Below are 13,542 nucleotides of genomic sequence, written 5' to 3' on the forward strand. Positions count from 1 at the left end.
GGTTTGTTTGTCCTCTGTGAAATGTAGAGCATCATCATGGAAAATTGGTAAAGTGTTAATACACCTGGGTCCTACTTGAGAAAGCAGCTGCAATCAGTTGTTAATGGTCCTCCATCAAGACTCAGCCTGTTGCACCTATTACAACTTGATTTTTGACCTTGAATATGAGCGGGTTCAACAGGATCACAAGTGGCCTGTGGGTAAGGGTTACTTCAAAAAGAACAACAAAAACACTCAGTTCTCCTTCAAGTGGGTAGGTGGAGGGGTCTGGCCTGAAAAGAGAATGGAATATGTTCATGAATACAAATCTTTACTCAGATCTGTTGTGTTTTCTGTGTAGCAGAGAATGGTCTATGATTTTACCTGGAGAAAGGACATATCCTATTACATTTTTAGGGTTAGAATGAATGTGAACTCTACTTGACACCATAGTTAACAGTAGAAAAAAGCTCCAGAATTATATAAAAAACTTAACATAATCTCAGTTATGTTTTGTAAACATGTTTTGTTAAATTCATTTGTTTCCTTTTTTCACAGTGATTTACAAACTGAACTACATTTAAAGAAAAACTGCTCAGCTTTACATCAGTGAAAACATGAAGCCACAGAACGCTCTCATTTTAATAACAAACATATAAGCAGAGGAGTGAAACATTTTCAGATTTGTAGTCTGGCTGCCTCTCAATGGTTTGGCTTCTATTCATATGTTTTTGTAAGCACATACTGGAGCACATGGTCTCGCGTTGTGTGCATCCGCTATTTTACACGCTCGTGTCCACATTGTTTCTCTGTGTCCTGAATTGTGTACATGCATGTGCATACATGTGTAAAACTTCTTATGCACAGCTGAGCTGGATGACCGAGTCTTGCTGCGGGGGGTCCGTGCGCGGCCATGCCACCCCTCTGACACCGGGCTGCCTTTGTGCTCCTGTCATGATCCATCATGTCCTCCAAAGACTGGCCTTGTCCAGGAGGGAGGGGACCAATCACACGCCTCATTACCCAGGCTTGGTTACTCCTAAGCACAGTAGTCCCAGGACACCTCAGCCTGTTGCTGTCTGGAGGGAAGAGGGAAAGAGAGTAAATGTGTGTGGAAGAGAGAGAAATAGTTGGCTAAGATGTCAGGGGAATGACGTCTGAATTTAAAAATCAAGCATTGACTGGAAATGTGTAAAAGTTATTTCCATGCTGTTTGGTCAGGGCTGAATCAGTTTGACAGGAGTTCAACAGGACTGACCTCCTGATCCAAAGAATATTTCTAGCTATCACAAGCACCAAGAACAATCCATTTACTGTAAAGGTCCACCCTCTGCGTCCTCAGAGCAACCAGCCTCTAGTTTCCAGCCATAGTGAGCAGCACTCATTGTTTTGAAATGGCTCCATCTGGCAAGGTTTCACTGACCAGGCCAGCCGTGGCTCGCTTCCTCAGCAGCTGGCTAAACTGCCCAACCGCTTTTCCGCTTGGCCCTCGGAGTAACCGACACTCTCTGGTGGCTTTGCCCCTCGCACACACACACACACACATACACACACACACACACACACACACACACACACACACACACAACAACAACAACGCACGGGGCTAACTGTCTCCCCCGGCCTGCCAGTCTTGGGGTCAGCTGGCTTGAGTTGAAGAAGGGGAGGGTCAGAGGCTGAAGGGGTGGTGTGGGGTGGGATGGGTAGACCATTTAGCCCTTTGTTATTCACCCCAAGACAAGTGAAGAAATGGGTCAAAAGTGTTTCGTGTGCACTGTCAGACATCTGAAACCACGTTTTGGGGTATTTAAAGAAAACAACAAAATGGACAAACGCTCCCAAATATAACTCAAACTCAGTTCCGCTTTTTAGAACAGATATAATTTATCACACTTCTTATCATTTATGGGTTTTAACTCAACAGCTGGCCCTTAAGAGTTGAATGCAGGTTCCATTATTTGTGCATGAGGGTCTACTCTAGGCTAAAAAGGGCTGCCACCTCTGCCCGGCATCAGCCCCTTTGAATATTGATATGCTAATGATGAACAACACAGGGAACAAAGCCTGACTGCTACCACTGGAAACCAGCACAATGGCTCTTCAATCAGACCTTGACACTTTTACCACCCAACATGTGTCCCCAGTTTCATGCTCAGACAATGAAGGCCAACAACTGTCCATCCTTTTACGTGTATGTTGTTGGGGGGGGGCTGGTGCTATTAAGTCAGTTCCGACGCACCAGTCTGGGGACTCGACTGGTTATGTTTGACCCGGTGGTGTGTTTTACCCGTCTTTGTCCGGGGTGGGAAATATCCGCTTTTTTTCAGAGCAATGATGAGCCACCCTAGAGGCAGACACAATGCCTGGGAGGTCAGAGTTCAGACCTTTCAGGCAGAGCTTGCCATTACAGATGTTGGCCTGCTGTGGGGTCTATCTGGTTTGTACGTGGCATAGTTTAGTAGAAAATACCACAGGGAAGAATTCTGATAGTGATATGAGCTCTACATCAGTAGACCGATTAGAAATAAGTTATTTAGACATAATCAGCTTTGGAAGCCTTGATTGGATATTCATACTGAGCACAATGGCACGTTTTGATAAACAAGAGGCATTTATGCATCTAGGGTGTTATCTGTGGGCAGAAGTCTGTAGAAAGTTGTTCAACAGTGTCACATCTATTTCAAATGTTGTGTTATTCTGAATTTTGAAATTACAAATGCCTACGTTTTTGTGCAGTTTTTATCCCCCTGTAGTCATTTGTTATGTCCGGTGTCGGTATTTTTTTTCTCTGTGAGAATTTGGTGGTTTTATCTGTCTGCAGGGAGTTTTCGGTCACTGCATTACACATATTACAGTAGACTGTGTATATACATTTGATCATACTCAATAAATAGGTAAATAAATTTAGTTAAAATTTAGTACTATATCTCTGTCAAACCAGTGAAGTATTAAAGGTCCAGTGTGTAATAATTGGCAAGTTTTATTGGGAAAATCTGAATATACTACCCATGAATATATTTGTATAAGTGTATAATCGCTATAATATAAAATTTGTTTGGATTTCGTATAATTATACTTTTATATATCCATATAGCAAGGGTCTTGCTTTAGAGAGTGTCGCCATCTAGTGCCACCATGTTTGTACGTTAGCACAAACGGAAAATCCAGCCCGCCAGAGAGCGAGATTCGCATTCATAAATAAACCAATGAAGAAGAAGGCGGCGGAAGGAAAGAAGGAGTAGTAGGAAACAACAGACATATTGTAAAATGGTTTAGATCTTCACCTCATCGCTCCATGCTCCTGAAATACTCCCAGTCATCCCAGTTGTGGTAAACAAGTTTTTTTGTCCTCGGAGGCCACCGTCACTTTGCTGACGGGAGGAGTGAGTGCGAGCGAGTGAGCGCTGCAATCTAGAATCTGAACGCTAGATATCACGGTTTTCCCTATTTTACACACTGGACCTTTAAGCCTTAAGAGTATGTTGAGGAAAACACAAAACAGACTTTGGGAAATATAGTTCTAAATAAATAACTAAACTTAAAATTGACTAATTTTAGTAATTACAGTAATCTCAGTGTTCTATTTTTAAAATCTAATTAACAATTAACAATAACAGTTTTATTTATAGATCATTAGAAATTCAACCAGCCAAAGTAATATTACCGTCTTGTAACTTATTGTATGGTACCATGCATATAATATATTACACATATGTAGATATGTTTACCTTTTTAACAATTAAACTACTTAATCAGTCGAATGAGAGAGACGTCAGGGCTCAATTTAGTATTGTGTTTGGATGTTTAAGGAGGTCATGTGTGGTCGTGGGCGCGTATAATTGAACTTTAATTGAAATCTTTGCCCCCCCCCTCCGCCTCTCTCTCTCTCTCTCTCTCTCTCCCCAATGAACCTACCCAGACACAGAATCACCCCCCACAACCCCACAACTGCACCAAAACATTGAGATGATCAGATCAGTCTTCTGCAGCATGAAACTCAACAAACCCTTACCCTAACCCTATTTTTACTTATTTTCTAAACCACTCTAACACCAACCTACATTTTTTTCTTCAACATTTAGTTTTTCAAAGTCTTGACTTTCTGCCACTGATGTATCCCCTTCTTCCAGCATGGCTCCGTGGAAAGTCGAGAGAGGTACTGTACATGGCACCAGTGACCTCGAATGATGGATGTAATCATTCCGCGGCAAAATGAATGTATTTATTATTAGTAATTTATTTGCTGATTAATCATACTCCATGTCAGAGCATACCAGACAACCAGCCTGCCATTAGTATCACGGGGGTCAGCTGTTTAAAAGCCGGCATTTATCATTGTGTCGTTATTAGATGTCATTATTGCTGAGCCGGCTGGGATTCGGTAAATTATTCATTGAGAACATTGTAAAAAATCCCACAACCTGGGCTGTCATGCCAACAGTTTGGTGTGTGTGTGCGTGCTTGTGTGTGTGTGTGTTTAATTTTTTAGTAACATTGTTGTGAATATGTATTTCCATGACTTTTAAGAAGTTGAGCATTTGATGATCCTATCTATCTTGTCTATCTTCTTGTGTTTGTTCTCCTCTGTGTGAGATGACCATGGTTGCATTAGGAGTCAGCTCTGAATTGTCTTAAGGACTAACAAGCTTATGGCTGAAGGTGGATGTTTGTGTACCCGTGGGCTGGTTGGTGGAGGGCATGTGGTCTTTTTTTTCTGCTTTTCTTTACCACTGTGTGGTGGGGGGAGTGGGGAGTGGGGGGGGTGTCTAAACATTGCGGATAAGAGGCGGCCCGGCACACGCCTGCCTGATGGTCGGTAATCCCACAGTCTCAGACTCATGACCCACTTTCTTGGAGGAGCGTGATGGAGCAGCGGCCTCTTACCCAGGAGGAGCCTCCAGACGCAGTGTGGAGGGGTGGAGGAACCACTCCCCCCCACACACACACACACCCTCTCACCCACCCGCCCATCCACTCCGTCAAGACAAAGGAAAAGACAGACTCTAATGAAGACTCTCTGAAAGCCAAATAAGAGGTTCAGGGACATTAATACCTCAACCTGATGCTCTTATCATTCTATCTAATAAATAATTCACAGCATGCGCCACTTCTCAGTGCAAAATACCTGTTACCTCGTGGCTTCATCGATTTCTGGATTTCACCTGTTGTGCTTGTGATTCTTCATGGATATCATAGTATTGGATTTATAAGAAAATGTCATTTTATGCAGACGATTTACTGTTTTACAAGAGTGATTGTAAAAAATTGAGACAATTGAAAATATGCCCCGTTTGTAAGCATGACCTTGGTGTCAGCTGGACCATGAGTCTTCTTGGGATGCTCCTTAACAGTGGATGCTCTTATGCTAATGTGATTCAGTGACTTTTGTTTGCTACATAAGGAAACCGTGAGACCAATAATATTGAGGATATTAGTAAGTATTCGAGCCATTTCCTAATTAAACCGCTGAATTGAGAAGAGATCATCCACTAATACAAAGGAAATGAAAAGAACAGCTTCTGCATTATTTTATCTTATCCCTTGAAAACATACTGACCGACATCATGGCACGAGCCACAGCCAAATAGGTCAACAAATGCCGCATTGGTGTATCAGATCATATCACCAACATACATCTTATTTTTTTTATTAACCACCGCCTGCCCCTCCTCTTCCTTTTTTTTGTTGTTGAAAACATCTACCCACGCACACCACAATACACGCCGCTCTTACTTCTCTCTTTATCTTAATCCCTGGCAGACTTTAAGTGTCTGGCATCGGGGCAAAATCCCAAACTGGAGAGGAGCGTGTTTGGAGACCTAATCCCCTTACCCATAGACTAGAATTGCCCTCAATTCACCTCTCTCAAACTAGGCCAAGAACAAGGAGCCACAACAGAGAGGGCAAGCGGCTTCACAAGGCTCAGCATTAACACACTGCCAGACAGACAAGACGGTAGGAAACACACGTTGGCACACACACACACACACACACACACACACACACACACACACACGGACACAGATGGACACATGGACAGATGATGTATAAACTGACGAACAGTACGCCACAGTATGGACACATGCGACAAGCTGATATACAGACACACCCAGATGCTAACCTGAAAATCATACACACAAAACCACTGCACACACACCACACGTTGTTTTACTCATAGCCTCCTCTCCTGTCCTCCAGCAGTCACCTTATAAAGTTTGACTTCATCAGCTGCATTCTTGTGTGTGTGAGCGTATTCTCTGTTTCTCCTGATTGGATAATAACTTTCTTTGAGGGTACAGCGGCTTAACACCCTCTTTTCAGTACGGCAGGAGGGGCTGAGTATTAGCTGTGAGCACAAATCAATATTTTGAGAAATCTTATCCCCCAGACTCAGTTTTTAGCACTTTGCCAGCCTGCTCACATGCACAGCAAAATACGGTATCCCTTGATTATTTCCTCTGAGGTCATCTGAGATACATGAAATGGCACCTCCTTTAAAAGATTATGGTTGAAATCGAGCGTTCACTTAAATGAACAGGAAAAGTGTCAATTTGAACCTGATTGAATACTCTTAGAATGTTGAACACTCAATCAATCAGCAATCTAATATGTTAATATCCATGTGTGTTAGTGCATATGGCAACTTTATACAGCTACACACAGTTTGTAGTTGGTGTAATTGTTCCACCTACAATGATCAGAAAGGTCTCTGTCTAAATACGGACAGTCCACTTCTCTCGTCTTATGTAAAAATGTATTCATTGTTTCATGTAGCTATCCATTATTTCATACAAGAATTTAGGAAATTCATATCTGAGTTATAACAAGTGGTGATTTCTTATTTTAGTACAAAGTTTTCTCTTTGGCCATGTTTACATTACAGGCTGTAATGTTCAATTATGATTTCTTTGGGGTTCAGGTTGATTTTGCTAGTGTCATGGCCTACTGAGCTCTTAAACTGTCACATCAGATTTAACTGAATGGTGAGCTGCCACATCTGTACAACAACAATAAAGTAATTTGTGTGACAAATCATAAACCCACAGTAGATAAAACAGCTTTGCTAGCATACATGTCCAGGGATAATGGGGATGTCCAACATGTCCTTGTCCCCTCTGTGATGCCTCCATGTTTATTTTTACTGAGCTGTGAGGTAACATCCCTGAGTGATGACAACAGGCTCAGAGAAGTTAGACTTAAACAAAAACACATTCATTCTATCCTGACCTGATAATATATGGATCAAATTTAAGACTTGAATCTGATGTGGAAAAAAAAAAGTACACCATCAAATTTGGACCGCTGCAGCATATATTTTAATGACTATCATTATCCCTCTACCACAAGACTGTCTGAGGAAATGTGGCACTAAAAACACATCATAACATCCCTTCTTCATTGTCTAATGAGCTGCAGATGCCTTGTACAGTATATTAGTGAAATGCTGAAACGTGTCTCCACAAAGAAAAGAGACTGTTTTTTTAAATTTTCTGTCATCACTTAAAATGGCAAAGGAAGGGGATCTCTTTAAGGCAAGTACAGGCGGAACAATTATGTCGATTTAAATGTATGTATAGGTATGGAAATGTGTGTGTTATTTTTAGACATAAATGCAACATTTTAAAACTGTTTGCAAACTGTCATGCCCATCCTTTGTACATATTTATAACTGTCCATCCTGACCAAAGTCGCACCAGAGAGCAGTAAACAACACTGCCACCCCTTGGTTGAAATGAGAAAATTTACCCATATGTTGAGCTTACAATATTGTAAAAAAGAAAAAAGTATATAGGCTACTACATCCCTAGACGGTACAACGTAAAGTAAATAAAATTAAAAAAAAATAACAGTATTTGTACGTATGTGTATGGTAAATGCTGTATGTCAACTGTAAAACAATCTGTATTAACTGTAATTCCTGAACATAGTAAATGAAGCTGAATGTAAAGATAAAGCAGATAATTCAGTGATTTGCTGGAAATGACAGAAGCACCATTGTCTGGCTGTACTGCACTGTACATCTACACTAAGGAGATTGTTGCCGGCCATTGTCTTGGGGATTGCTGCAAGGAAACAGGCATTCAAAGAGGTTTAAGGTCCGAGCTAAGACACATCAGCTCTCATTGGACTCTCAGATTTAGAGGCTCATCCATCGCTGTTCCCCTTCCCTCCCTCCCTCCCTTCGTTTTCCCTCACAGCTCCTAGGTTGAGTTCAGGAGAAGATTAGGTCTGATTTTTCCATTACGCAAATTGTTTTCTCCTTCCCAGCCCCCTGTCATCCCTCAGTTTTGTTGAGAGATTGCTTTATCATTAGCACAAAAAATAAAAAGCACAAAAAATAGGCTTGGTTTTGATATAGTGTAATGCAGTGATCTAAATATGCCTGTTGACCCTGCTTTCAAACATTAGAAAGCCCAGGTGTTTCATGGGTAATTGTCTTCCCAAGAGAAAAGTCACTTCTTATGAATTCATCATGTGTTCACCAGGTTATCACACACATCTGTTGCATATCTGTATGTTTTGGCCACAAAAATGTTAAAGCATTCTGTACATTAAGCATGTAAGTTTAAAATCTGAAATTCTCCACAAAGTTACAAGGTTGATGTTGACGTCCTTAGAAAAATGTAAATCCCACTGATTAAACCAGAGAGGGCACAGATTGAAGGTAATCTTCAGACTGCCTCACAGAAGAGGTCAAGTGTTTTAAACAGGCTTAGCCTATGTATATACCATATGATAAGCCCAGGCTTTACATATTTAGCAGTCTGTACATTTTGAGGGGCCTCCTTTACACCTCCTATAAGTGTAATACAATTAATTACATTCTGTCACATTTAAAATAAGCTGTAGTGGAAACTGGTGTGGAGGGAGGGGAAGGCACCAATTGTCTAGTTGTTTGAACAAACGCATACAGTAATAGTAAGTGTTGTTGTAAATGTCAGCTTCTATACTTTATCTCTTTCTCTTTAACGCACAGTCCACCTGTAAGACCTGCTTTCTATTTAATTCAGGTAATTTATGAAATGGGATTTTCCATTATTTAGTTGCAGTGTGTAGTTCATATCTTGGCTGTTTTGAATGTCGCGATTCTTTCCAAATCACCCGATCTATTACTCCAAGAGTTACCGGTACACTGTTTCTTATCCACCTTTACACACTGTGCTCACTGTCCAACAAGTGATATTAAACGTGTCTGGGAACTTGAATTATCTCTATGTAGTTTTACCTGTTACTGTTTGTACTATACTTGATGCATACGCTACATGCAGACATTATAGTACAAAGTTAGACAATCACCACCACTCCACTTTAAACCATCATTTTGTAGAAGAACATGTAACAATTAAAACTTTTACTTGTTACTGTTCTTCTACAAAATGATTGTTACAGCACTGACTTCAATTTAATGCTGATGATCTCCACAGTTTGCACAACACAGGAATTATTCTTCCTCATGGCTTTGAAGCTGATTTAAATTTTTTTGAGTCAGTCTAATAAGCTGACTTGATCGCTTTGAGGTTTGTCTCTATCTTTCTGGTATCATCGCTCTGTAATTGTGTTTTCTCCTAATTGATAACCCCGCTTCTTGCAAACTCTACCTCTAATATCTTTTCAACGGTGATGAAATAGAAGCTGACAGCTACCGAAGATTTCTGGCACGAACTAATAGATGATATAGACAAAGATGCTGATACGATAGTAGAGAAGACCAACCTAGGATTTCAGTGATAGAATCACATAAATGCTGCCACACAAACAAAACCTTGTCTATTAAATTAATACAAATTCATGACCAAACACACATGATTATGTTCCCCGAGGTCGAACTGGAGTGAGTGGCTGTCAGGTGCGAGGTAAGCCAAGCCCAGCCTGGACTTCACTTCCTCTATTGATGCTGATTTACATTAAACTGCTTGTTTTCTTTGCACCAAATAGACGTGACCCCTGTGATTCACTGTCAATGACAAACTTAATCCCTCGTTTTATTTTTGCTTTCATGAACAGCGATGGAACAGCACAAACTAATAAATCGAAGGCAGATGGTTTTGTTTTTGTGAAATGGGCTGTCTCATAAACGAGAAACCAAATTTGAGTTGCTGAGTTTAAATCAGCTTACCTCAGTCTCATTTTGCTTTTGTTGCTTCTTGTTTTCTATAATGAGCTGTTGCTCTTGCAGCCTTTCCAGGCGATTCAACTGATATACGGCTGGAGGATTAAGACACAAAACACAACAAAACATAAAGCAAGGGAGGTCAGAGGAAAACAAGTTTTTTTTTGTTTTTTTTTGTGAGAGAAAAAAAGTGGGGAAAAAAACAAAACAGAATTTAGAAGCTAAAGTAGCTGCTTGGCAGAGCTTATTATTCAGAGTGTACAAATGGCATTTCATTAAAATAAGTGGTTCCCAATGCAATGATATAATATCAGAGAAAAACAAATACAATATAAACATATTCTGAAGATTAGTGGCTGATCCTTTGCTTCTAGGAATATTTTCTCCTGAAATGTCTTTTGTAAGCTCAGGTTTATAGTACAGACACAAAATGATGCTGTAAATTGTAAGACACTCTCAATATTTCTGTGAAAACATATTTCACTGAGATGACGAGTAGAAAAAAGACTAAAAAACAGATAATGAATAAAGGCAAGTGGCTGCTGGGGCTGGACTGTGCAGCCCATAGAGCAGAGTGGTTATTATAATAAATGTGATCTAGAAAGTGTGGTGGACAGTGAGTGAAGAGTCTTGGTTTTAAGAGAACACCAGCTGTTTTCTTTCATAATTTTTCCAGCATCAAATGGTAAAGATTCACAGAAAGACCTGCATTCACTGACAGGCGATGATCCTTTAAGCTTATCAGCTTATCATATTTAATATTTATTCTCTCTTGCCCTCTGTTTACCAAGGAACACTTCATTTCCTGTTGTGGTGGATGAAAGGCATTGGACGTGTGTGGACAAAGATGGCATTTTTTCCTTATCTGAATCTCATTATATGTTGTCACATCAGCATATTACTGTTACATATAGGAAAGGAGCAGTGAGGAGCACTGAAAAGCCATAAAGTCCCGTACTCTGCAACCAGCACAACAGGATTGTCAACATCACAGCGCAGTAGCTTGGATTATAACTCCACTGTGTTGTGTGATGTTTCTCAAAGTCACAGAAAATCTCTCAATATGACTGAGCAAAGAATGAAACACAATCTACATATCATTATACAAACCATCGAATACCATGTGTACACATATTTATAGGTGCCATGCCAACACAGGTCCATGTACACCCGAGGTGCTATAGTTTTTCAATGTTTCACTGTAACAGACCAATTACGTGGACCACTAATGAAAAAAAAAAATACAAATACTGAAAGGTTGCCATTCATAATATGCTGCATAAATAACACACAAACAAGCTTAAATGCTGATTTTAATATGTTTTTTGAATTGCCCCAAGAAAACTTTGAAAGGTATTGTGTTAGTTTTGCTATTGAACTTTATTTTATTGTCAAGTGTTCGTATTAGTAAATAAAAGAACTGGAGAGGATTTTTTAGTTCTCATATCTGTTGCTGTGTTGCTATATCCTTTCCATTCATCAGTGCATTGCTGCCATCTTCTGGCGAAGTTCAGGTACTGCAGAGACCCCTTGATCATGTGAGATGAAATTAACCGTATTGGTTACAATACCTTGAACATTACAGTTACCTTTTCCAAAAAAAACAACTTGTTTTAAGTAATAAACTTGTTGGCAGCAGCAGTTGTTCAGGAGAGGAGAGGGTTGCATGTCTGCCTGGGGAGTGCTACCACCACCACTGTTTAAGAATTATGAGGAAAATGACCTTGCTTGATCAGCTAAATGACATATACAGTCTGGTATAACAAGAGAAAAACCATCCCGTTTTCTGGCAGCACAAGATCACCAGTGTGACAGAAGACCTGGACCTGGATGCAGAACATAAAACATATAACTAACAGTACCTCATTGTGTTACGATCCTGGAAAATATGCCTCAAGTATTCAGATGTGCCTGGCAAACACAATTTGCTGGGCAGAAAATGCAGAGTAGCCTACCTAGTTGCTGGTGGGTGGTATGAGGCTGCAGTGGTCACAACGTCTGTTCTGTGTGGAGTTTGCTTGTTTCACCAAAGACATGCATGTTAGGTGTGAGTGTGTGAGGCTGTTTATCTCACTGTGTCAGCCCTGTGATAGACCCTGCATGCGTACCCTGCCCTCATCCCCATGTGAACCCCCTCATGACCCTGCATGGATAGGTGGTACAGCCGATGGATGGATGGATGGATGGATAGTGGCTGACACACTGACAATGGACGCATGCCATTTGACAGTGTCAGGGTGAGGGGGCATGATGATCCACCAATGAGAAGTTTGTCATAGACCTGAGAATGCATCTTCACAGATCTGAAAGGCAGGATTCAAGTCTAAGAGATGCAAGTGCAGATAACTGGAGAAAGTACAAGAAAGTTCAGGATTGCAAGGCAAGTGGAAAGTTGCTTTGCCTGCGGTTTGAAACATGTGGCTGCTTGAGTAGTATCACTCTGAACCCTCTTCACAACCACCTAGCAAGTGCAACTAATATTCACTTATATTGTAGACCTAGAAAATGAAGTAGCCTAATGTCATAATCATGCATTTCTGTTACTTATCTAGGTCTAGGTCACAGTAGCCCAGAGGCACTTTCCCCTCCTGACTAACATGGAGGAGGCTTGTCTCTCTTTGTTTTGTTATATAACTGACCCTCAGGTTGTACAGCACAGCTGGTTTGTGTGTGTGAGCTCACATAGGGGAGTAAGTAACTCAACCTGCGGGTGAGGTGAACGCTGACCGACCAGGCAAACAAAACACTGAGCACAAACTGGCTGATTCTCAGTGGAATTAACAGAACTATCGATACACTTTAAAGGCCTTGAAAACTGATTATCTCAATCAGTTGATCATTATGAATAATTGGTTCTGACATGATCATATTCCAAGGTTTTTAGCATTTTTTTCGTTTTCTTTTTTTGTCCTTTCTTTTCTCACGTGTTTGAAGTGAGTGGGATTGAGCTGGAATAAAAAGATAATGTTACATACTTCAATGGACTGAATAGTTTAATCAAAATGTGATGACAAGCATAATTGTGGGTGTGTTTGTTCACAGTAATGTGAATCTAAAGTTGATGAAACCACACCCTAACAGCCATGGTGAAGCAGATTAACTTTTGGAATGCTAAACTCCACGGACATAATTATTTTTCGTCTCTTGCTTTGATATGACTTTGACTGATGCTCATTTTTGTTATTTCGATTTTTAGTCATAGAAAAGCTTTTTTTGAATGAACTAATAGTCACCTGGTGGAGCTTACCACTGAGGATAAAGAAGCAATGTCATATGCACTTTAGAAGCCTGGGTTGTTGTTATTCTGATTCTGGCATATTTCACGTTAGGGGGTGGACAACATTAAGGCCTTTGATTAAATTACCAAGTGTAAGATTTGGTATTTGGTGGTGTGGCAGTGAGCAAAAGCAAGAAGGTTCTAGGTTAGTCCTACCTGGACCTTTCTCTGTATG

Source organism: Trachurus japonicus, chromosome 12 (genome assembly GCF_045865225.1).
Source record: "Trachurus japonicus isolate A0001 chromosome 12, Traja_1.0".
In the NCBI taxonomy this organism is placed as follows: domain Eukaryota; kingdom Metazoa; phylum Chordata; class Actinopteri; order Carangiformes; family Carangidae; genus Trachurus; species Trachurus japonicus.